The sequence below is a fragment of the Protopterus annectens genome, chromosome 8.part0 (genome assembly GCF_019279795.1).
Source record: "Protopterus annectens isolate FY-2018-M chromosome 8.part0, PAN1.0, whole genome shotgun sequence".
NCBI classification, from domain to species: domain Eukaryota; kingdom Metazoa; phylum Chordata; order Ceratodontiformes; family Protopteridae; genus Protopterus; species Protopterus annectens.
The window spans coordinates 893,195,866-893,221,773 of NC_056741.1; the positions used below are offsets into that span (position 1 = coordinate 893,195,866).

Consider the following 25,908-nt stretch of genomic DNA (forward strand, 5'->3'; position numbering starts at 1 on the left):
TCCAAGACCAACATAGACTAAACCCCAGGAATTTCTGGGGAACAGTCAACTCCCTTCTCCACCCTGGAACGAACAATAATCCATGCCCAAACCCAGAAAAAAACACCCTCTGAGATAGCCTCCCTCTTTAACACATACTTCAACTACACCATAAAAAACTTCCCACCACCTTCCCACCTATTACAGCTGACCCACCAGGTACTCCACCTGTGCACTCCCCTTCAAATCCTCAACCTCCTTTACACTAACACCCATACCTACCTCCACTATCAAAAAACTTCTTCACAAACTTAAACCCTGTACAAATGCCCCTGATAACTTACCTGCAGAATACTACAACTCTTAGCCTCCTCCATTGCATATCCTATCAGCATCCTTCTAAACAGGTCCATTCAGGAATCCTGCATACCTGATATCTGGAAAAAAGCATTTATTCTTCCACTTCACAAAGGCGGCAACAACTCCAACATCTCAAATTTTCTTCCCATTGTCATTCTCTCCCCAATCTTCAAAATACTAGAGAAATGTATGCACACCATCATTGATGTCATCCCAGCACCAAATTACTAGGTGTCATTATTGATGACTAACATTCAACCGTCACATCTACAGTAACATCAAAAAAAACATCAAAAACTAGGTGCCCTGTATAGACACAAGTATTTTTTTAGTATCACCGTAAAAAAGGCTCTGGCCTCATCCTTCCTGCTTCCAACACTTCTATATGGTGCTCCCATCCTCACCAATCTACATTCCTCCTTGAGAACAAAACTAGACTCTTACTACAACAAAGTCACAAAATTTGCTACAAATGCAAAATATTCTACCCATCACTGTTCCTCTCTGCATCAAGTAAATTGGCTAGAATCCCCACACTATCTCACATTTTTACAATTAACTACAGCCCACAAGCTCATCTACCACCCAGAAACCTGCCCTCCCCTCTCCTCCATACTAACCATGTACCATCTGAACCGACACCTTAGGTCCGAATACAAAATGTTACTATCCATAGAGAAAACTCAAGCTCTCAGCCAGTCAAATGTTGTATTCCTATAATGTTTCTAAGGCATGGAATAAGCTCCCCTTCACTCAGAACAATCAGCAACCTGGCCTCTTTTAAAAAAATTCCTCAAACTACATCTCTCCTCACATTGGTTATGCTCCTGCTCCCCAACACACAACCCCAACTCCTAATTTCTCTCCCTGGTGCTATACTTCTATCACTTTGTTTCCTTCAATCTACCTACTTACTGCTTCCCTGTCACTTTAACCTGTCCTTTCCACCCTTTGCCCTTCTATCTCCTACTATACTTACACTGTACTTAATCTCCCTCAGCTATGTACCTGCAGATATATTACACTCATGTGTTACTTGAATATACACTGAACATTGTAGATATATTTCACTAATGTGTCACTGGAATCTGTGCCATTTATTACTTCTGTATGTCCATGATTGTAATATTTTCACTGTTGTTTCTATTTTCAGTTTCATTCAATGTAATAGTACTGTATGTTTTTTTTTCTGTTATGTTATTAATTATTTTTCTTTCTATGTAATTTTGTGGAGCTTTTCTCCATGGGCCTCCACTGAAAATGGGCTCATTCCAGGGCCAGTGGACTTTCCCGATTAACAAATGCAATAACTAAATTAATTAATTAATTAATTAATTAATTAATTAATCTTGCTTGTGTATTATTTATGCTACATGTATTCATGGTTGCAATGTGTAAGTTTAAGGATCTTGTATTTATATGAATGTCACTTGATAGTGGTATTCTTGAGTTTACATAAGTTTTAGAAGAAAGTAGTTGGCATTCTTCTTTAAGTTAAGTTTAGTTTGGAATGGATAGATATACATAGTGTATTGTTTTCTGCTTATGCAAGTAACTGATGTTATGTAGTGTTGGTATGTTGCAGGGATGTTTATGGTATACCGGGACTGTGTGATTTGTTTTAAGGATTTTGTTATGTAGTTGTGGAATGTTTCTGACAGGCTGAGTCTGAGAATTGACATGGTGCATATGAAGGTTAGAGAGAAAGTACTATAGTGTGATGAATCATGGTGAGCTTGAGTGTCTCGCTTAAAATAAAGATAAGATAGTAGTGTAGCTGTATTAGTCAATGAGTAGTGGGGCTCAGAGCAGTAGGGGGATTGCCTGGGTAGAAGAAGAAATAGCATTTTACTCGCAATGGCTTTGTAGTTGCAGTTTGTCTGAAATGATGGAAGCTTTTGCGATCTTACTCTGGATGAGAAAGGCTTCCCGATAATGAGGCTTATAGGTAAGAGTTTGAGAAGTCTATGTTAATCATATGTATAAGACTATAAAATGTTGTGAATAGAACAGCTTGGCATCTTAAGGTTGGATAATTTTAGTAAATTGTTTTGAAAATCAGTAGAAATTGCAAGCTCCTATTTTGGTAATAAAGGGAAAATAACTCTTTTGCATACTTGAGGGTGTGGTTTGTCCTGTAAAATTTCATGATTCACTTAGAAATGTCCCACATTGGGTATCTGAAAAGGAGGCAACCCTAGGTGGCTAATTGGTCATTGGGCCTATATTAGTTCGCCAAAACTGCATTTCAGTGAACACCTAATCATTGACCCCTAATCAGCGAAAATTGCTTCCGTGATTCACTGAATTTGCTAAGGGCAAAGAAGTAGCTGGTCAACTACACAACTTTTCCCTTTTCTCCACTGTAGTGTAATCTTGGAGTTGGTACATATAGTTAGGGTGTGTGTGTGTGTGTGTGTGTGTGTGTGTGTGTGTATGTGTGTGTGTGTGTGTGTGTGTGTGTGTGTGTGTGTGTGTTGGGGGGGCAAAGCCCCCCCACTTGGGTTGGTTCGATTTAGGTAGATGTTCATCCGTTGTGCTGCGGGGCAAGTATTTCATTGCCCTTGGTAGAGTCAGTGAATCGTGGAAGCGATTTTTGCTGATTAGGAGTTGATGATTGGGCTTTCACTGAAATGCAGTTTCGGCGAACTAATATAGACCCTTAGTCATTATGCAAAACACTTTATATAGCAAGCCACTCAGTATTTCATTTAAATATCAGAATTTTTCTAGCATTAATGAACTTAAAATGAATGCCAAGTGAAAAACTGCAATAAAGAACAAAATAATTAATTTTATGTGTCAGTCTTAAGTCATAACATTAAATTTTAGAACATGTTTTCCTATCTTCCCTTTTCTTTTTCTTATAGTTCCCTAATTGAGCCAACAACTGTTTCAAGTACTAGCTAGGATTCAAAATATTAGACTGTGTCTCATCAATATTGCCACCAAATGCTCAACACCTACAGTTATCACATCACTGGTCACATCTGATCTCTCTTCAACCTGTTTTCCCACAATAAAAAAAAAACCTTTCTGGTTTTAGAGACTACTCTAAGGCAAACCTGTTAAAGCTCACTAATGATCTGGTGAAATTTAAGTGCCCTCCTCACCTCAATGACTCTATCTCACATGCTGTCACATTTGTAGATAATTTTTATGCCTACCTCGAAGCATAGATAAAGACATCTGTGCCAGTAAAACATAAATACAATGCCATATTCAGAAATAAACCCTTATAGTAGAACCCTGCGTATAAAGAAACTATACAGTGAATAAGCCTGCAAAACAAAATCAACATCCAATCATCTTGAGAAGGACTAAAAAAAAATCAACAATGATCAATCATATCTCCAAAAGTAAGTACAAATTATCTTTAGCAGAGGTACCAATTTTCAATCTCAAAGCCTTCTACAGCTATAAAGAAACCTTAGAGGTAATACCCAGTAATATTCAGAGTTAATACGTAACAATATTTATTCATCCCCTGAAGAAATAGCCAACATATTAGTGGGCACATTCACCTCTAACATTACTCCCATATCTCCCCTAACTTTCCCCAGATTCTTAGCACACCCACCCCACCTTTGAGCAGGTCCTAAATGATCTCTTCAAGGCCAAACACTTTCTTCATGGGTTCTGATAATGTGCCATGCTGACTTCTTGTCAGCATCTGACACTGTCTGCTGGACTCTTAACTACGCTTATTCAACTTTGGCCTCAGAGGAATGGAGTACTGTGGTAGTCATTCTGCTCCACAAGGGGGGATCCACCATTGCTACAGGAAACTACAGACCTATAAGCTTCATCAGTGTTATATGCAAAACAATGAACTACATCATTATGGAACCTTTTTAACAAGGACATAGGCAGTCTACAAGCCAGGTTGTGTTTGCTAAAGGCATATCCTGTCTACTGAACCTGGTGGGCTTCTTTGAACATGTCACTGATGCATTAGAATCAGGCGAATTGGTTCACATTGTCTATCCAGACCTGGTTAAGGCCTTTGCTACCATCCCACATTCCCACATTACTGACAAGTTAATCAAACTAAATGTAAGCACTTATTTTCGCCTCTGGACAAGAAACTGTTTGATAGAAACTAGTCCATTAGCATGGGAGGTGCATTCTATCTGAAAAGTGTAGTTATCAGTTGTGCCCCACAGGGATCAATCCTAGGACCACTCCTCTTTGGTATTTACATTTCTGATATCAAGCCTGCCATAAAGGGCCTCTGGATGATCAAGTTTGCATATTACTATAAACATGTAGCTGTCATTAACTCTGCTACTGACTTCCAAATTCTTCAGGAGGGACTAACACACTCCAATAAGTGGTGCCATGGCCTAAAACTAAATTTCAAGAAATGCATTACTGTGTCCTTAGACTACATAGGTGACACTCCTTTGAAAACTGACTGAGCCACTTAGGATCTGAGCACTTTCGTTGACAAAGAACTATCTTTTGATTGCTGTCTATCCATTGTTATGAGGAAAATGTTTTGCCTTTCCAGACTAACAACCAGCTTTATTTCTTCCATCTATCAGGAAGTTATCATTCCTGTCTCTACCTAGAGTACAATATAATAGCCCTTTTGGTACCTATCTAAGCATAAGACCCAGCTTAAGAGATCACAGTGTCTTCTCACTAAGATAATCAAGGGCTTGACTTCCTTCAGCTTCCCAAACTACGTTAAAGTGCTGTCCCTCTCGTTTGAGAGGTGACCTCTGTCTAGCCTAAAATTATTCAAAGGATTCAGCCCTATGTGACAACCTTCACATTTGCAAAACTAATATCATCTTTAGCACCTGCTCAAAAGATCTCAACTTTCAACAAAATATAAATAGGACCTGCTGACAAAATAGATATATATCCTAGAGAATCCATAATATTAATGAATAGACTTCCTCTGTATGTAAGGCAAGGCAGTTCCCCTGACTTTTCTGCAGCATAACCTAGATGAATTAATGGGAAATTGTAAATACACCCTAGGTCTGGCCTCACGAGCCCACACTGAAAAACATCAAAACTAAGTATAAATTAGTGATGTCAATGTGTAGTTACAGTCAGGGTATTATTTCTAGGCCAATGATGGTCCTCTGGATCAACAGCCTAATACTGACTTATGAACCTGTGAATCTAATGTTATTTTTAATTAACTGATCTGGTTTTCAGCTACACTTTCCCTTTATTCTTCCTAGTTAAAATATTTGAAATGACAACCTCCCTGAAAGCTAACTGCAAATTCACATTTTGCCTGGGATGAGTGCTGCAGTCTTACAGTTTGTACATGCAGCCACTTCTGGTGGTAGGCCTTTAAACGTTCTACTAATGGTACGTGCAGTGGAACTATTAATTAACAGCCACAGTGACACCTATTTTCAGCCTATTGCTAGCACCACTGCAGTGGTATCAGCAGCAGTCTTGCTCTACAGCTGTCCCTTAGTGTGCTGTGAGTAAAGGTCCTTGTAGCACTGGCCATGTTTACGAAGTATGTAAACTGGGCTTGTGCATTGTCTGGAAGTACTGGTATCTTTCAATTTTATGCAGCTTCATAGGATCATAGGAAGTTACTAGGCTAATGGCCCTAGGGCCCTTACAAGCCTAGCCAAGACAGTCCTGCTCTGGAAAGAAAATCTCAATCCTTAGACCTTCAGCTTACCCCCATATTCTGAAAAAGTACAACCTAGAAAACCCTGGACTTGTGTATGTCAGAATATAGTTTAAGTTAATTTTTGTTAAAGTGCTCAAAAGCACCCAGTACAATTGCAAACACATGGTATACCTTTAAATACATAAAATAAGAATAAATACAAATAGTTAAAGGCTTGATTCCAGAGAAATGAAGCCCATTATACAAATGAGTTAGCAAAGGATGCTTCACCTCTTGCCATAAAAACTGCCAGCAGCTCCATACTGGTGTCCATCAGAGACCATAGTAGATAGTAGGGTACATTTAGCCCCTTTATGTTGGCAGAACCCAAATCATGGAGGGAAAAGAATATCAACATTTTTAATATTACCTGAATCTGGATAGGAAGACATTGCATTCACCAAAGCATCAAGAGTGGGAGATTGTCAGGTTGGTGTACTAATAACCGTTTGTACAAGTAGGTAAACAAAAAGCAGAATTTTTCTGCAAATGGCAAATGGTGTTACAATAGTTGAGGCATTAAATATTTCAAGGCATGTCCAGTGGCTGAGAAATCTTTGTTCTGAGCTGCTAACTTCACTGATTCAATTTACTGCTGCATGACATACGTCTTTAATGAAAATTTATTTTATTTATTTATTTTACATTTGTTTACCGGGAAAATCCGACTGGATATATGTCCATTTTCATCAGAGGCCCGGGGAGAAAAGCTCCAGAAAGCAGAGTATAAATACATTAGGAACAACAGAAACATTTAGAGATAAGTATAATATGCAGTTTTCAGTAGGGTGAGAAACATGGATAAAACATAGTAGACAACATCAAAATCATGCAGCTTCAATTTCAGACAATAATACAAGAAGTTATGGGCTAAGTCCCTTCAAGAATTTGTACACTTATTAGAGTATAAGACTGAAATGCCTAGGGAGAGTTTGCAGGAATAGCGGATGATTAGTTGGGGTTTAAGCAGGGACACTGCCAATGCTGTTGGAAGTGTAGTTTGAGGCTTTTTTTGAACTCGGTTAAGGAGGATTGGTGAGTAAATTCTGCAGGTAGCATATTCCAAGTTTTGCCTACAGAGTTGGCGAATAGTGAGTCCCCAGCCACATTTATGCACTTAGTTGTTTGTACCAGCAGTTTGTCAGCAGAGCGTAGTGTCCTCAGGTTGCTGTATGGTTTGATGATCTTATTTAGTGCTGGTGTTTTTTTTCGGGTTGATATAGTGTTTTGTGGGTTATTATAAGTTGGTTGTGGCAGAGAAGACTGGGCCACTCTAGCCATCTTAGTTCAGTTAGGTTGATACAATGGTGGGTCCTAGAGGTAGCACCTGTAGCAAATCTAGCAAAATGGTTGTAACAACTAGCAGGTTTGGTAAGGGTAGCTTGGTTCAGGTTAGTGAAGAGGGGTAGGTATAGAGGGGGGTAGATAGTAGGTGGGACTGAGCGATTGTGGCTCTTGCAAAAGGCGTGAGGAAGGGTTTGATCCTGTATAGGGAGCCCAGTTTTGTGTTGACAGATTTGATGGCTTGATTGACATGCATATCATATTTTAGGGTGTTATCGACTGTGACGCTGAGGAGTTTTGTGTGAGTACCTGGGGATATGATTGTGCCATTGTTGGAACTTATAGTAAAGAATGGTGAGGGGGATTTGCAGGTGGGGGAAAACATGAGCAGATTAGTTTTGTTGGGGTTTAATAGAAGCTGATGGTTTGCAAACCATTTTTCTTCATCATTGAAAGTATTCTGGGTTAGGGTTATAAGCTCAGTTGAGGAGGAGGTGGTACATATTAAAGTAGAGTCGTCCACGTATTAGATGCAGGTGGCCTTGGGAGTGATGGTGGGTAGGTCATTGATAAAGACTGAGAAGAGTAGTGGTCCTAGTATGGAGCCTTGGGGGACACCTAGATTAATGGGTAGACATGTGGATAGGGTATTCTGCCATAAAACTGCTTGTTGTCTATCAGACAGGTAAGACTGGAAAAATTAAATGGAGCTACTATTCAGTGACAGTTCTTTCAGAGTGCAGAGAAGCAGTTGGTGATTGACTATATCAAAGGCCTTAGAGAGATCTAGGAAGAGAGCTGAGGTAAGTTTGTTATTTTTTTGATTCGTGGTGTTAGAGTTAGAGAAGGCTAGGAGGGCTGATGTGGTGCTGTGATGTGGCCTAAAACTATGTTGAGAGTTGGCCAGTAGTTTATTTTGGGTGAGATAGTAAATTAATTGGTTGTGGACACACTTTTCTATAATTTTGGCCAGTGGTGATAGTATGGCTATTGGTTGGAAGTTTGAGAGGTCTAAAGAATTCCCTCCTTTATAAAGGGGAATGACTTGGGAAACCTTCCAGAGAGAGGGGATAGTGGCTTCAGTCAAGGTGAAGTTTATTATGCTCGAGACAGGGTATGCAATGGCATTTGCCCCTTTTTGTAAATATTCTGGTGGGAGGAAATCAGCTGCCAGGTTAGTGGGCTTTAGTTTGTTAATTAGATATCGGATGGTCGATGTAGATACAGTTTGGAAGGCGAAAGGGAGTGGGGTAGTGGTTGTGGAGGACTTTTGAAAGGAGCTGTTGGGGGTAGTTGGCTAGCTAGTGATTGGATGGTTTTGGTAAAAAAGTTGTTAATGATGTTAGCAGTTTCCCCTGGAATTTTAAGATTGCAAGTTGAGGGGGTGGGGTTTGGCCAGGGTGGAGCAGTTTGTTTATGCCTACCCAAAATTTTTGAGACTTCTTCTGGTGTTTTTGCTGAAGATGTTGATAGACGTTGCTTTGTCTAACAATGTGGCTTTCTTGGTATCATTCCTTAGTTGTCAGAATTTAATATGGTCAAGTGGGTCTTTGGAGGTGTGCCAATTGTCCCATGCTTTATTTCTTGCTATGATTTTGGTTTTGGTTACTTTAGAGAGCCAGGGGGCGGTCTTAGTTTTGCCTCTAAGGGTGTGGATAAGAGCATGGGAATCTAGAATGGAGAGGGATTTTGAATTAAAATAGTCTACAGCATCATCTAGTGGAAGTTCTTTAAGTATGGCCCAATTGCATGCTCTGAGTTCGTTCTGAAAGTCAGTGGAGTTAAAGTTCTTGTTGTTTCTGATAGATTTGTAAAGAACTTGGTGGTGGTTATCTACTTTATGCTTAATGATGTAAGTGAGAAGGTGGTCACTTATATCATCTGGGAGGGTACTCATGTTATACAGGTCTGGGTGATTGTTGATAAGAATCCAGTCCAGGATACTGCCATTGTAGTTGGATTTATTTATTCTGGTTGGTGAGGATAGAAGTTGGGTATAGCCGTGAAGGTTTATATGGGTGGTGGGAGATTCAGAGAAACAACTGTTCCAGTCAATATTAACCTCTCCTAACAGTATAGTTTCATGGGGATATGTGCTGGAAAGCCATTGGGGGAAGTCTTCTAGAGTATTTGCATTGTTGCCTGGGGGATATATATGCAGGCAATGAATACAGATTTACTTTTGTTAAGCTGTAGTTTGCTAACTAGGGCTCCTGCATTATTGAACAAGGGACTCCTCCACCTTTCCTGGTGTTTCGGTCTAGTCTAAGTATATTGTACCCTGGTGGGATAACCTCATCATTTTTAGTTCCTGGTTTTAGCCAGGTTTCTGTGAGACATAGCACATCAGGCGAGTAGGTAGCTAGAAGGGCATGAAGATTATGTACCTTGTTGTTAATGCTCCTGATGTTTAGGTGACAGGTCAGGAGAGACTGAAAAAGCTACTAATATGACTGATGAGGTCTTTCTCTGCCATTGTCATTGAGAACAATAGTAAGAAGAACTATGTTTTTTTCTCCCATATGTGACAGCTGTATAAGAAGTCAGAAATGTATATTACAGCCAATGTAAAATCTATATTGGTAGATACTAGTCAAAACTACATGCGATTTTTTAATACTTCATGCCATTTTCTTACTTGTAAACATTTACTGAACTAAGGGGTCATTAGCTATCTCATTTATTTTCTTAAAATGTGAGCATGGAAGGTGAACACCCAAACTCAGCTATACAAGATTCTTCTAAGAAGTAGTTCCAGAATGGAAAATTAGTGAGAAATAAGGGAGGCTAGATGTTGACTGTCTGAGATCTTTACTTCAGCTTTCAGTGCAAAGATAAATTATGAGACAGTAGCATTATACAAAAAATTCAGAAACACTATTTGCTATACTAACATGTCAAGACCTTATTTTAAGACTTCAAAATTCTATCAGATGTACTATTCAGTTCTTTTTTTGCCTTTTATTGTAATTCTGAACTTTATGCATCTATGTGCAGTCATGTAACATAATGGTTTATGGATTATCCCAACTGTTCTACATGTCCAGTCCTTTCTGATTAACAAATTTTTCCATTTTTCTTCTCAACAGCATTACTCAGTTGTTGTAGATTAGGCAATGACTGGCCATTAACATTTAAAAATCAGTAGGCTGATTGGTCAGCCCAACAAGCGTGCCCATTGTAAATCGAGAATATACCAACATTAAAAGTTACCCAACTAAAGTATCATTGAGCGGCCAGACTTTATCTATTGGTATATGTAGACACATATTAGTATGAAGGAAAGAAAGTCTAAAACTAAAATGTGTGTCATTATTTAGTGACATCGTTCCTCATCAGATTTGTGGTTTTTCAACAAATCAGTGAGGAATGAAGTCACTAAGTAATAAGATTCATTTCAGTTTCAGACTTTCTTTTTTTCAGACAATGCAAATCCATCCATCCACAACCCCTTTCCCCATTTTTGCACATGGAGTCAGGGTGCTACTACAAAAGTGACAATCATCTAGAGCCAAGGTTTACACCGCAAAATATTTCTCATGAAATAAGTGGTGGAGCGGTACTTTTGAGAGTAGAGAAAAATACAAGAAAAGTCAGGTGCGTTCTGAAAAACTAAAAAAAAAAAAATACCTGATTTTCATTGTATTTTTCCCATCTCTTATACCTCTAAACTGTTTGGAGATTACAACTTTCTTTTCTTTTAAAAAAAAAATAAATAAATAAATAAATAAATAAGCAATGGAGATCTTCCTATCTCTGTTGCTTGCTTTCCAAAGCACTGATGTACTGTGGAAATGTGGGAATAAAGTCCCACATGCATACGAAATATATCAACAAAGCAGTGGAATCAGGAAACAAGTAAGAACACCATGGTGCCATTATACAAAGACATTACTTCAAGTAATTTTTTTCTTAAAACATTCCCTCCAGTACAGCTCTATTGAGTGTGTACCTTTAACTTCCAGTAGGTGTGGCCTGAGCCTTTAAAAAATTATGATCCTTACAGTTCTAACAAATACTCATTGATAACTTCAAATATCAATACAATTGTGTTTGTCATCATGTATGCTTCAAGATAAAATATTCCAGTACCTTGTATGTAGCATGGTTTTGGAATTATTAGTGCAAATATGGACAAGCAGTATTTGATGTCTGGAGGTGCACTCATCTGTAATGAGATAATGTCATTGTATAATAGCAATAACCAAATCCTGGGTGTGGCATATTGAAGATTTACCCATGATTGGCTTTGTTTAATCACAATGGTGAATTTGTTTAATCACTCTGGCTTCACCCTTGTGATTAAACCACACCAACCATGGATAAATCTTCAATATACTACACCCACATTGTTGGTTATTGCTATATTATACAATGACTGGCCATTAATATTCAAAAAGGAGCACAATGACACAAACTAGCATGCCCATTGTAAATCTGAGAATATACCAATGGAAAAAGGTCCGGTCACCTGGACTTTTTTTCCATAAATATATCCGATAAAAATTTTACTTTTCTGTCTTTCTTTTTAAATAAATTTACAAAACCGAAGACCTCAAACGAATGAGGGAGATGGCACAGAGAAAAATAAAAGGATAATCAGGTTAGTTACGCAAAACTAAAGAAATGTACCTGATTTATCCTTTAATTTTCTCTGTCCCATCTCTCCTGAATGTTAAAAGTCTTCGCTCTCATGATTAAACCACACCAACCATGGGTAAATCTTCAATATACCATGCCAACATCATCGGTTATTGCTATATTATGCAATGACTGGCCAGTAATATTCAAAAAGGAGCATGCTGATTGGTCAGCCCAACAAATCCAAAAATATACCAATGTAAAAAGGTCTGGTTGCCTGAACTTTTTTCTATTACTATAGCCCATAACATTTTTAGTTTTCTTTTATTACAAAACCGAAGACCTCAAGCAAATGAGGGAGATGGCACAGAGAAAAAGAAGAGGATAATCAGGTACGTTCTGCAAAACTAAAGAAACTTACTCGATTATCCTTTTATTTTCTCTGTCCTGTTTCTGCTGAATGTTAAAAGTCTCCCAGTTTCTTTTTTCTTAATAAATACAAAATAAAATAATTAAAAAAAGCAACAGAGATCTTCTTTTCTCTGTTGCTTCCTTTACACAGCACTGATGTACTTAGTAAGTGTGGAACGCAAGTTCCATAAGCTTGCGCAGTACATCAGGAAGGCCCGAGGATACCAGAGAAAATGCAGAAGGGCACCATGGAGGCATTCATTATTTAAAGACATTATTTAAGAAAAGTAAGTATTTTTTTCTTAAATAATCTCATAGTACAATAGCAATAACTGGTGACATTGTTGTGGTATATTGAAGATTTACCCACGGTTGGCTGTATTTAATCACTCGGGCTTCGCCGTCATGATTAAACCACACCAACCCTGGGTAAAGCTTCAATATACCACACCTACATCATTGGTATACAATGATAGCTCAATACTATTCAAAAACAAGCATACTGATTGAACAGACCAACCAGCCTACCCACTGTAAATCGAGCACATACAAGTAAAAAAAAACGTCTGGTTCCCCGGTCACTAAAATATCATTGTGTGGCCAGGCTTTCTTCTATTTGTATATGCTAAGGAGACATACATCTCACTTGTCCAGGTTTTTCACAGAATGTCTAGATTTGTGCCTCATATTTTTTTTGTTCTCTTCCTCATAGAATATGTGGTTTTCAGACAAATCACTGAGGAGAGAAGGGAAGGCACTAAAATGACACCCATTTGACTCAAATGATTTGAGTTTCAGACTTCATATCTTTCAGGCAAGGTTCACTAATGCAAACAGGGATGGTGTTATCATCTTTGGGGCCCCCAACAAATGTCAAGTTGGGAGCCGCCTAGACATTTCCAGATTAAGTATCACCTTGTCACTGCCACCCCTCCTAAGCTCACGCTACAAACTTTTAGGAGCAGTACACACAGACAGACTTGTAGCTATAATGCTCTTTCATTACAACAGGCCTATCTCACAAAGAGATGCTTATACAAATACTGGCATTTAGCTGCAATACATTACAAAAACTGTATGTACAGGTCTGGACTTAGGTGAAATGATGCCTTAGGCCTGCTGCTCCAACCCTCCCCACACACACGCACACCCTCCAGTCCTCCCCTCTGATTCCCCCTTCTTGGGCTCCCCATACCATGCACATCACTATTTTCTTACGTTTTGCCTCACTCTTCAGCTTTTTCAAGAAACCACAACTTTCTATATACTCTGAAGTGCAATTTATTTATTTATTTTCTTTTTATACAACCTTTTCATTCACTGATGGCTTGAATAAAAATTATGATTATGGAAAGAAATTCACTGTTGCTGTTCAGCTTTGGTTTTCCTTGTATCTTTTCAACACACCTTTCCTGACCAAGACAGCACAGCAATAATCATTTAGGAAATAACTCAAACAGGCCAGGGCCAAAGACACCATACATTTACAGATGCTCTGGGATACATTTCAGAACATTTTCTTAGCCTTTAAACCAATGGTGATCTAAACAAAAAATCAAGAGAAAGAAAAAAAATTCAGTCTTATTTTTTTTCAAGGAAGATATAAGCTGTGCCCGTGGCTTAATGTTCAAAGTTGACAAAATAGTAGCTCACAATAAATATATAAGTCCTATCTGGGAAAAATGCCTGCCTCTGTAAACCACCACAAAAAACAGTCACTGCCTGTGCATCACTCTGCTGTTAAACTAGAATGAAACCAGAGGTTTAAATTGCCTTAGTCATATATTTTAAGTGACTGCTAGTATACATAATACATAGTATGCCTCCTCACACCTCACCAAACCTCTTAACCTGTTAGAGCAAGAAATCTGATCAAAGCAATAAATAATGGGGGGGGGGGGCAAAAACAGGTACACTTTTTAAATGTTGCTCTTACAAACATAGAAAGTAGATAGAACAACAAGTTTTGCATTACTATGAATTTTCTGAAGGGTATGAAATCTGAAACTCAAATGACTGTCATTATTTTCTGACTTCATCCCTCAATGATTTGCCAGTGATTTACCAGAAAATCACAATTTTATGAGAAATGGACCAAAATACGAGGCAAAAATTTGTACAGTTGAGAGGTATGCACCTCACCCCTAACCCTCAAAAGCAACCATCTGTGGATGTGCCTGATGCGTGACTGTGAGGAAAGTGAAAAAATAATGATTACAGTAGTATATTGAAATTTGTTGTTCCTAAACAGTACATTGTGCCTACACAAGCTATAGCAACCTTCTTTGTATCTGAGGTCTGTGAGAAAAGTAAAAGAAAAAAATGACCACATTGTCCTCAACTAAAACACAAGCTATAATGACCTCAAGCATTGGCTGTGATGAACATTAAAGTAGTAATAACCACACAATCCCCAGCCCTCCATAACCTGCAACACACACACACACACACACACACACACACACACACACACACACACACACACACACACATACATACACACATGCATGCCCACACTTCAGGGATAGTCTTAAAATAGGCATGGTTGAAAATGGAGGATTTTATCAGGCTTATCTTAAAAGGGTCATATCAAGCACTGCTCAGGTTAAAAAGTGTAATCAGAAAATTGATGCATTTTTTTTCTCCTCATTTTTCCCCAACCAGCAACAGCTTTTGTTGGGGCCTCCACATAGTCAAGGATGGCTAAGGGAGCCCCCTGTATCCATTTATGCAGTCTGAGGAGTGGCGTCCACCAGATACCAAGAAGATCCAAGTGTCTGAATTTTCTGTGATACAGTTTGCTCCTTACTTTTGAAATATTATTACTTGTTAGGTTCATTTTTTACTGATACCCAGAAAAATGTGTGTGTCCTGACATTATTGGGTGTGTGCACAGATAAAAATCTGATACTTTTTACACACACACACACACACACACACACACACACACACACACACACACACACACACACAGCCATAGCAGTACTAATTTTGTACTTATTTCAGCAAATAACTGGTACTGCTACACCAAATCAGTGACTGTTGTTTAGCAGTCATCAAAATGTAGCAGGGGTGAGTCACTTTTATTTACCTCTGAGGAGTAATGCATACTTGTCACTGTTCCTGATTTCACAGACCTTCCCTGATTTTCTCATACTTCTGCACTGTGCTTCGTAAAAAAAAAAAAAAAAAAAAAAAAAAAAAAGTTTGATTTGCTGGTAAATCACTCAGGATTTTAAACAGTCAATAAATCCAGACATCGGCAATTATACTTATTGTCCAAAAGTATATGTTGATGCAAAAGGTGTTATTCTGTTAACTTTTTAAGTGAATTAGAGTAATAATTAAAATGAGATTCAAATTTTGAGCCTTTATTCTATTTATTTTGGCATTGCACTGAGTTCTTGAGTAAAGAAGTTAAGAGTTGTGATATCTGATGTTCTGCCAGCATTTATAAACCCCCCTGAAAGAGAGAACCATTTCTGATGATCAGAAACATCAGCTCTTCTTAAAATTCAAAGTTTGCACTGAGATAAGTCACTCTGGGCTGCTGAACTCTCTAGAGCTTACCTTAGTAATGCTCATTACCAGCTTTATCCTAACAGGGTCATATCACAGCCCTATTCAGGTTAGAGAGCATAATCAGGAAATTAATAAATTTTTTCTTCCTCAAGTTTCCCCAACCAGCAGCAGCTTTTATGGGGGCCCCGCACAGTCAAGGATGATTAAGGGGGGTCCTTGCAGTTACGCGTACTGCAGGGACCTAAAGCTGGCTATGTTGTTAATTTTAGTGGAGAAAATGTCTAACAGCAGGTTATAACTAAGCCAGGGGCACTTTGTCAGTGGTAAAATATTTAATGAAATTGTGACAGCTGTTACTTGATAAAACACTATTACTATAATCAGAATAGCTTTGAATTTTAAAGAGAGATAAATAAGAATTATTACCCTCCTGGTTTATTAAGTATACAAGATTGTTGTACTAGCCTTTGTTGGTTTGACAGATATGTTACAAAACATTAGGTTAAGATAACATGCCATGGCTCGCTGGTGCCTAAAGCCGGCTATGAATGCAAATCTTGTTATTCTAGTAGCTTTTTAAGTTTATACGAGCAGCAACATTTACAGTCGGTCCCTATTTTAGAGCCTTTCTCCCTACTGTTTAAGGCTTTGTATAAACTATTTTACAGCTTATTAATAAAAGTAACGAAGATCTTCCTATCTTCCTTGTTTCCATCCTCACTGACGTACTGTACGAACGAAGTCCCACACGCATGCGCAGAACACTAGCAAATGAGGAAACAGTGCGGAGTAGTTGCGCCGTACTGTTATACAAAACCGTTATGTGAGGAGAGGTAAGCAGTTTCCTTCTTAAATAATGTCGATGTACAACAGCAGTAATCGACTCGTGAGTGTAGCTGTATGATGATTTACCCACGCCCACAATTCGGTTATTGCTCAAAGATTCTCAAGTGCCACAGATCTCACCTCTTTATTTTTTAGATAAATTCTAATTGATCTTAACAGATGTAGGTTCGTTGTCATCGTTAGCAACTCGTGATGAATTTGTTTTGGGCGAGTGGTATGCGTCACTAGATCTAGGTTTTGACTTGACTAATTATAGTCTGAATTGTCTGCTTTTTTTAAATGTCTTCGTTTCATTCTGTACCCTCGTGTATAGTACAATCTTGTTTCAGGTGCATGACCTATGACAGCAAATTCTGATTATCCTCTTGCTGATTTCCAGTACTTATCCTCTGTATCCCTTTTCTGTATATCAGAAAGTAGCTTGAGATTTCTGTCCGTCCTTTGTTTTAGGCAAGCACATGAAACTTTGTTGTGCTCTGTTACTGGGAATAACACAGTGGACAACCCACATCTATGCCATCTGTACATAACTAATTCAGCCAGGGATGGTCCCTTTTCTTGGAGTGCAACATCTGTATTTTCTAGCATAGACAATATAGATAAGTAATACTCACTTTTTTCAATGCTTATTGCATTTCCTCATGACATTTTTTATATTACACAATATTTTCCGTACCTGAACATTGTTCTAGGAGTATCTTGGATTTGTTTACCATATGTACATTTGTAGAATTTTTAAAATACGTACACAGTTCTTAGCATTTCTTGATCTGAACAAATGTTCTGCACACCTGTAAGTGCTTTGCTTTTTCCTTTAGTTCAGCCAAATAAACATCAATATTTTTGAATACGTAGGCTCCCTTTAAAATGATTTCAGTCTAGGCATGGCAGCATTTCTCCAGTACTCTGTTTAATACGCTTTGTTGATGGCATAGCCTTATACAACCCGCTCTTATCACAGGTCACACTCAGGGCAAAAAAAATACATCTCATAATCTTTCTTTGCATTTTGCTTTTCCTAGATATCATTTAGCCTCAGTCATCAATATTTTTGTAAACCTTGGTTCTTTGTAAAACAATTTCAAACTAGGTAGGGCAGCATTTTTTCCCTAACACTGTTTTTAATATGCTTTGCATATGATGTAACTTTATAATACCCATTCTGCCAGAGTTGATATCCAGGATAAACATTTTACCTCTTGCTTTCTTTGCATTTTACCATTCCCAGATATGATTTATCATATCAGACATTCATTTTATTCACTTAATTGGGTATATTATTTTTGTCAGTTTTGGACATTAGATTTTGGACACAGCTTATGTACTCATTTCTCTGGAAGAAAAATAGGGTTGATTTCTGCACTGCCAGACACATTAGTAGGCTAGGAAAAGTTGTACTAAAATGTGAGTTTTGGGATATATTAAAATTACAAAGTGGTGGTGTTGTAGTAGTAGTACACTGATATTTACAAACATTGTCTTGTTTATTTAATAATTTGTTTGCTGTCCAGGATGTTGACTGCTTAAGTAGTTATTTTCAGTGACAATATGTATGAAACAATATTCCAAAGACAGAGAGAGAGCACAGGTACTGAAATTGGAGGAAAGCACTACTGTTTATGGTGTGGCTTATCATGCCACAAAATATTAGAGCCAGAAGATCAGAATTTTTTGTTATAAACATTATTACTACATTAAGATAATGCTGCTGCATATGCTAGCCTTTTGTTTTTGGTTGCTTGTGTCAGAGAACTGAGAAAAGCTGAGTTCATTTTTGTTTTATACTTTTCCTTTTCTCATTGTGAACCATCAGAGACAGTATATGTGGAATTTGTAAGGCTGGGTGCTTGCCCCACACTGAGTTTCGGGAGGTTTTGACCATTGGAAAAAATGCATATTATATAAGAATTTCTTGTAATGGTTGGATATGCAGTTAATGTTTTGCATGTTAATTATGATTATTTGCATCTTGATTAAGTAAAATGTGATTTATTTTATTATATTTATAATTTTGTTTCTGTAAAATAGGTACACTGATGAACATTTTAAGCTCATCCTGGATGAATTGCAAAAACATTTCACAAAACAGGCATAAATGTAAGCAGTAACAGAGTAGTTTAGATTATTTATGTAGACAAAACTATATACATGCATTATAATAAGCAAGCAGAGTATACTATACGATATTAATATTAGTTTCTAAAGTGGGTCAGCCTTCAGTAAATCTGTGAGAGGAGAAGAGACTTGGAAAGGAGATAGCGATAGTGTGTTGTTATGGAAAGATCACTTATCAATGCAATAGTTTTATCCTAATTGGACATATTGTGGGGAATGCATACAGTAACATATAAAAAAGTATATTATCAAGTAGAAAATGATATGTGGTGTAAGTGTAAGACAGAATATCAAAACCTCTTGACTGAATTTATCATGCATTGTTAGATGATGCCAGGTGTGGAATAACATGAAAGATATAGTTAATTTAAATCCATTAAACTCCCTCACTTAGGACAATACCTAACATTGAATCCTTCAAAAACCATCTCTTCCAATATCTCTCTTCCAAATGGAAATGCTCCTGCTTTCACTCTACATAACTCCCCCCACTAAACTCTCCATACTACTGCTTTACTATACTATCTAGCTTAATCTTAGCTTAATCTAATTTCTCCTATACTCTCAAGCTTCATCTAATTTCTCCAAGAACCTGAACTATCAGACTTAAATAAACTCCATATTTGTAAATATTGTAAAAATCAGAGAAAAAAAAAAAAAAAAAAAAATGTTTAGTTTTTTGTTATATACTGTCTCACAATGAATATTACCGTTTTTCACTTGAATGTATGTAATTCCACTGAATGTATGAACCATACTAATGTATCTCATCTCCAAAATTATGTAACCTTTCTCATTGTTTTGTAATCCTTATCATACTACTATTGTACATGGAGCTTTTCTCCCCGGGCCTCCACTGAAAATGGGCACTTCTTGGCCCAGTGGACTTCCCCGGTAATCAAACTGAAATAAATAAATAAATAAATAAATAAATAAAATTAAGGAAGAAGAACATGCGGTTCAGGCAGAAATATTTGGTTAAAGGTAAGAAAGAATTGGCATCTTTTTTGTAAGATAGCAAAAGAAAAGAAAAGCAAAACTGAGTATATAAAAAGTAAGACTGGAGTAGTGAAAACCAGTCATACTAGTATTATGGAAGTCATAGAGAATGTTTGTTAAACAGAAGGCTAAAAGTAGATATTGGAAAGTATGATAGTTTTCAGAAGAATATAATAAAACATTAGAAAAAGAAATTTCACTGGAAAGGTTATACATAATTTAAAAAAAGCTTCTGTGGGTCCTTCCCCAGGAACATATTGTCTTTGTTATGAGATTTGCAGGAATATGGAAATGTCTAAAAAGCAAGTATTTCTCAAGAGTTTTACATAGATGGCTTACTGAAGGTATAAATAGGTTCATAGGCATATACTAGGCTAATGAACACCAGGGCCTTTATAAGCCTAGCCGCACTACCTAACCCAGTTGTCTCCCTCTGTATCATAGGCATTTATTAGGGGGATGTGGAAGTTAGGATGATTCTAAACGTTATGTGGGGGTATGTTAGCTTGGACGTTGTTACCCTCTGCCTCTCTCTGTCAGAGACATAGGGGCCAGTTTTGGGGTGAATTTCCAATTTTCCAACCATTGGTCAAGATTGCACTTAAATATGGTTAGGGATGGACTCTGCTTCACATGGATGGCAAGCCTGTTCCATAGCATGGGAATCTTGTGAGACACATCTGTCTTTCCAACATGTCCTATTGGTGTCACAGAATTTAAATCCTTAGACCTAGTGTTTCTAATGCTATTAATTTTGCAGATGTGCAAAGGATCCATCAGAGATGGATCTGAGGATGCCTTGAATGCCAGACATAGATTGCCTCCCTGTAAACTGTAGGAGACCGAGTAGAGAGGTAGGGCTTTAAGGTGATCAGTGTAAGACAATGTGTTTATACCCTGGATTCTCCTGGTAAGGAACATTTGTGGGCATTCCAACTGTTACATATGTCTGGTTAGATACATACCAAAGGGGGCATTATACTCAATGATGGGTCTGATAAGGGCTGAATAAAGTGGCTCTATGACTTCCTTGGACCTGGATGCCATGCCATTACTTATAGGTTGGGGGCCATAGAATGGATTTGCTGACTACGTTGACCACATATTGGTCAATGTCCTCATTACTGTCTGCATATGTTCTCAGATCCCTGACTACTAGGGCAGTTCTTAGGGATGTCTTACTGCTGGAGTAATTAGCCAAGGCAGCCGTTTCCCAAAAGGCTCTTTCTCGAAATTGAATTTTAGTTCATGACTTCTGCCTGCATTAGACTCTCTTGTAAGATGTTTGGGTCATAGGGGAAATCTATGATAGCTCCCAGTTTGCAGCTATCTGTGAACTTGGTCAGCCAAAGGCCTTTGAGATTAGCCTTTACCTCAGAGAAGTATATACCAAAATAGGAGTTGTTCTAGCATGGAGCCCTGAAGTACCCCACTGGTGACTCTCTTTTAGTGGAGGTGGTCTCACCAATCCTAATTTCCTAGGTCTTGCCAGTGATCCAGCTGGCAATTCAGTTAGTTATATAGGGGTTTATACCCATTTTAGTGAGTTTTTCACTGTACCTGAGGAGGGTATTGTAGTGAATGCCTTAGCCAGGTCCAGGTAGGTAGTATACACAGTTTTCCCCTGCTACATTACCTAGGTAACATTTCAAAGACGTCCACCAGCCTTACTAGGCATGACCTTCCCTTAACAAAGCCAAACTGGTTTGGGTCCAATGTCTGAAGGTTGCCTATATCATTGTGACTATCTTTAGCTTGTAAGGCTATCTTAACCTCATAATTGGCCTTGTTGGACTTAATTAGTCCTGTTAGTTTCCCATTTAGTTTAATTAGAGAATTCTTATCATTATGGGAGTTGCTCTTCGCGATTTTAGCAATGATTTTTTCCTTTTGTTATATACCCTATTAAGGTTAGTATTGCACCAGTGGGTTTGCTTTTAGACTTTGTTTTGGGCTTACTTCTAGTAGGTACAGTAGCTTCTATGCAGCCATTTATATGGTTGTACAGGGTCTCTGTGAACAATTCTACATGGTAAGCTCAGAGTTAGATGGACACAGAATTTTGATAAACTATTGCTTAATAGGATGTAGTTTGCTCTGGAATAGCTCTTAAATGTTACAGGTTTTGCTGGGGTTACTGATTTGATGTTTATTTTAAAGGAGACTACTTTATGGTCCAACTACACGAATGAGGATGTGACACGTAGGTGGGAGGGGTGGTGCAACACTGTTACCTCTTGGTAAGTACCAGGTCCAGTATGTTTGAACCTCAGGTGGGTGTGCTCACTGTCTAATTAAGGGTGGTTGTGTTAATAAAGTCTAGGTATTGTTGCGCCTGTGAGTTTGAGGCAGGGTGTGTTTCTATGTCTATAGAGGGGTAGTTAAAGTCTCCCATGAATAGGATATTTGGCTTAATGGTGAATGTGTCCAGTAGGTTTAGGTACAAACTATGAGATTCCTGGGACTTTGAAGGTGACCTATAGCTGGCTAGGACATGGTATGGGACTTTATCCATGTGCATATCACCACAGACAAACTCTCGGGCATCATCCTGTTTACCAACCTGGAGTTATACTTGTTGCTATTGCAGAATGAGAGTACTCTCTCTTTTGTCCCTGTCTGTGCTGTTGATAATGTGTGGACGGCACTGAAGCTTTGCAGTGCCGGAGTAAATTCTTATAGGTTCATAGTGTCATAAGTTTACACAAGGCTAATGACCACCAGGGTCTTTACAAGCCTAACCATGCAACCCAGCCTAGTTTTGTCCCCCGAGTTCTTTGGACACCTATATGGTGGAGTATGTTAGTAAAGAGGTATCTAAGGGTTATGGCGTATATGTTAGTAGGGGATTCATTTATTTACTGTCAACCTCTGTCCATCAGAGAAATGGGGCCAGACCGGGGGGGGGGGGGTTTGAAATTTACCATCCAGTGATCAAGGTTTCTTTTGAATAGGGTCAGGGATGAACTCTGCTTCACATAGATTGAGAGCTTATTCCATACCACAGGGATCCTTTGAGACACACATCAGTCTGTCTGGCATGTTTTTTTATGTCATAGGCAAAGTTCAGGTCCTTGGATCTAGTGTTTCTGGTGCTGCTTGTTTTGTGGATGTGCCATAGATCCATCAGAGCTAGATATGGGGATGTCGTACATGCTAGGCATAGCTTGCCTTTCAGTAACCTGTAGGAGACTAAGTACAGAGAAGAGGGCCTTAAGGCGATCTCTGTAAGACAGGTAATTCGTACCGTGGATTATCCTGGTGAAGGACCTTTGAGGGCATTCCAAATGTTGCAAGTGCCTTGTAGGTACATGCCAAAAGAGGTATTGTACTCCATGATTGGTCTGATAGGTGCTGAGTAGAGTTGTACTGTAACTTCCCTGGACCTGGATGCCATACCTTTGCTTATGAATTGGGCGGCATAGAATCATTTTCTTACTGTCTTGGCTATATGCTGATCAAAGGTCAAAATTACTGTTTACATACATTCCCAGATAGTAATTGTAGGGTCAACTCTTAAGTGTGTTTTATCAGTGGAGTAATTAACTCAGGTGGAAAATTTTCCAAAGGGAACTATAATGCATTTCTTTGTATTGTGTATTAATCCGTTGCTTTGGCACAAGTAATTTTTTTATGCGTTAGGCCCTCTTGTAGGATGTTACTGTCATGGGGAAGTCTATGATAGTTCCCAGTTTACAATCATCCGCAAAACTGGTGAGCCAGAGGCCCTTTGATATTAGCCTTGACTTCAGAGAAGTACATGCCAAACAGGAGCAAGCCCAACACAGAGCTGTGGGGTACTCCGCTGGTGGCCGGTCTCTTGGTAAAGGTGGTCTCACTGATCCTGACTTCATGGGTCCTATCTGTAAGCCAGCTAGCAGTCCATATGTAGGGATTTATGCCTAGCTCTGAAAATTTAACAATACGATTAGAGTATTGTATTGAATGCCTTGGCCAGGTCAAGGTAGACAGTATGCACTGGTTTCCCCTCATCCATAGCCTTGGTGATGCTCTCGAAGAAGCCTACTAGGTTGAGTAGGAAAGACCTTCTCTAAACAAATCCAAATTGGGGTGAGTCCAGTGTTTGTAGGTTGCCAATGTCCTTGCTGATCATTTCCATGGTAATTTGTTGTATGGCTTTGCATATAAGACTTGTCAGACTGATGGATCTGTAATTACGGAGTCTGTTGATGGTTCACCCTATGAAGAAGGATGACCATTGTGGCCCTCCATTTACCTGGCGTGTAATCTGTTTCAATGCTGCAGTTGGACTGCAGCAAGTGGTCCTGGTAGGTCATTATTTAGTGTATTTAAGAGGCAACAGGGGTATTGTTGTGGCCCATTGAAGCAGTGGTTTTGGCCTTAATAAGCACCACTAGGACCTGCTCCCTGTTGATAGTTGACAGAAATAGATGAGCAATGCTTATAATCTAATTAAGAGCTCAGAGAAATAACAATGGATACTGTAAAACCCAATCAGTTTATACCTATAGTTTCAAACTCGGAAGAGAACTAGTAAAAATGCAGTAAAATGAGGGCCCATTCAAAACACATAGGCCAAGCACAGAAACCAGAAAGCACTGCAGACTAAGAAAATGCCTTAAATTAATAACGTTAACTTTAATTTTGTGTGTTGTGTTTGCTCTTTATCTGATTTAAAAGGTAACATATGTGAAATATTTTAAATGCAGTTTAAATGCATTTTCCTGGATGCAAAATGTAGTCTAAATGCTTTGTTTTCAAACCTTCAGCAGTCCCAAGACTGCGGATTTAATCCATGTCTTAGTAACGGCATAGATGTCTGTTCTCCAGAGTGAGGAGAGCTTGTAGAGTGTAGGGTTTCTTGTTTAGTCTCCTAGCATTGAGCAGTAACACCTTTAAGTTTCTTTGGGTTTTGTTTGCTATGTCATTGGGTTTGTCTATTTGTCATTACATAAAAAAGGCTCTGAGGGTGTGGATAAAGTTTTAGCAGTATTTGAAAGCATGGGGGAGACAGGTGCAGACCATCCTTTACAAAACAATGTTATTTGTTAACCATGTCCTCCCATTTTTATAAAGGTTCTGAATTAACAGGATCTGATTCTGAGTTAGGTATTGGCCAGGCTTAAAATGGCCCTTCAGGGCAGTTTGCCCAGTGTTCACCTATGAACTGTTATCTTCTCCTTGTTCAGTCTGGTGAGTGGGGAATCAGTGCATTGTAGAATGGAGCCCCCTTTGACGAGCCTGGATAATATGCTTGCTTGCCTTATCAGCTTTGCTCTTGGAGCTCCTCTGGGTGTAGGCATATGTATGGCATTTGTTGTCGATTTTGGTTAGTGCTTTAGAGATTTCCGAGGATTCATTATGCTGTTTATAGGCTTAAGAGGAAGATTGCTTTTTAATGTCTCAGCATAAGTTAGTCTTTGTGTGGTGGACAGTATGTGTGGTGGATGTAGTGTGTGTGTGTTGCTGTCAACACTGTATGTAAGATTTTTACCTGCAATAAAATGCATCTCTCGCATATGTAAAAATGTTATATGTAATGGTGTAATTAAATCTACTTATTTATTTTTGAATTATTTTAATAAAAATACAAACATACAAATTATAGAATTCATATTTAAAGCAACAAAAGCTTATAAAAAGATATAGCTTATCCATTTGAAAAGTTTGAAGCACACCATGGTATATGCATAGTGTATAGGTATAGGTGTATAGGTCAGTACTAGGCTAACTGCTCTTATGGGCCATTTTAAGCCTAGCCAATTATCCCAGTTGAGAATCAAACCCTGTACCTTGTGTTTGTTAGACAGGCACCTTAACCATTGTGCCAAAGCCCAAAAAAATTCAGATCCATACTAAATGTGAAAGAGAAATAAGACACTTTGCCAAATAGAGAAGTTAATAATCACCATATAGTCTCACGTGTCCTAAATAGTGTTGGAATATATGCTAAATACTCAGAATAACAGATTAACTATGAATGAATAGAACCAAACCGATTTTTTAATCACAGTAAAAGAAAAATACTTGCAGTATACACGGGATCATGAATGACAGGGAAAATAGATTCAGGGAGAGCATATAGAACTCTATACAACAGGATCACCTGTGTGTTTCTTATGTAGATATGAAAATGCAGGGAATGTAAACAATTAATTAAAATGTGACAATGTTTT

General features: G+C 38.3%; 1 protein-coding gene across 2 annotated transcripts in view; it reads left to right on the forward strand.

Annotated features, from left to right (window-relative positions):
* The window catches only part of LOC122809139 (NXPE family member 4-like), an 820,377-nt gene that overhangs the window by 86,865 nt on the left and 707,604 nt on the right, over positions 1-25,908 (forward strand). The window contains exon 1 of one of the 2 annotated variants that reach the window (XM_044080415.1): positions 16,543-16,623. The exons of the other annotated variant lie outside the window; for it this stretch is intronic. The gene's annotated coding sequence lies outside the window, so the exon portion shown is untranslated. Of the gene's footprint in view, positions 1-16,542; positions 16,624-25,908 lie in introns of those variants that run through there. 2 annotated transcript variants of the gene reach the window in all.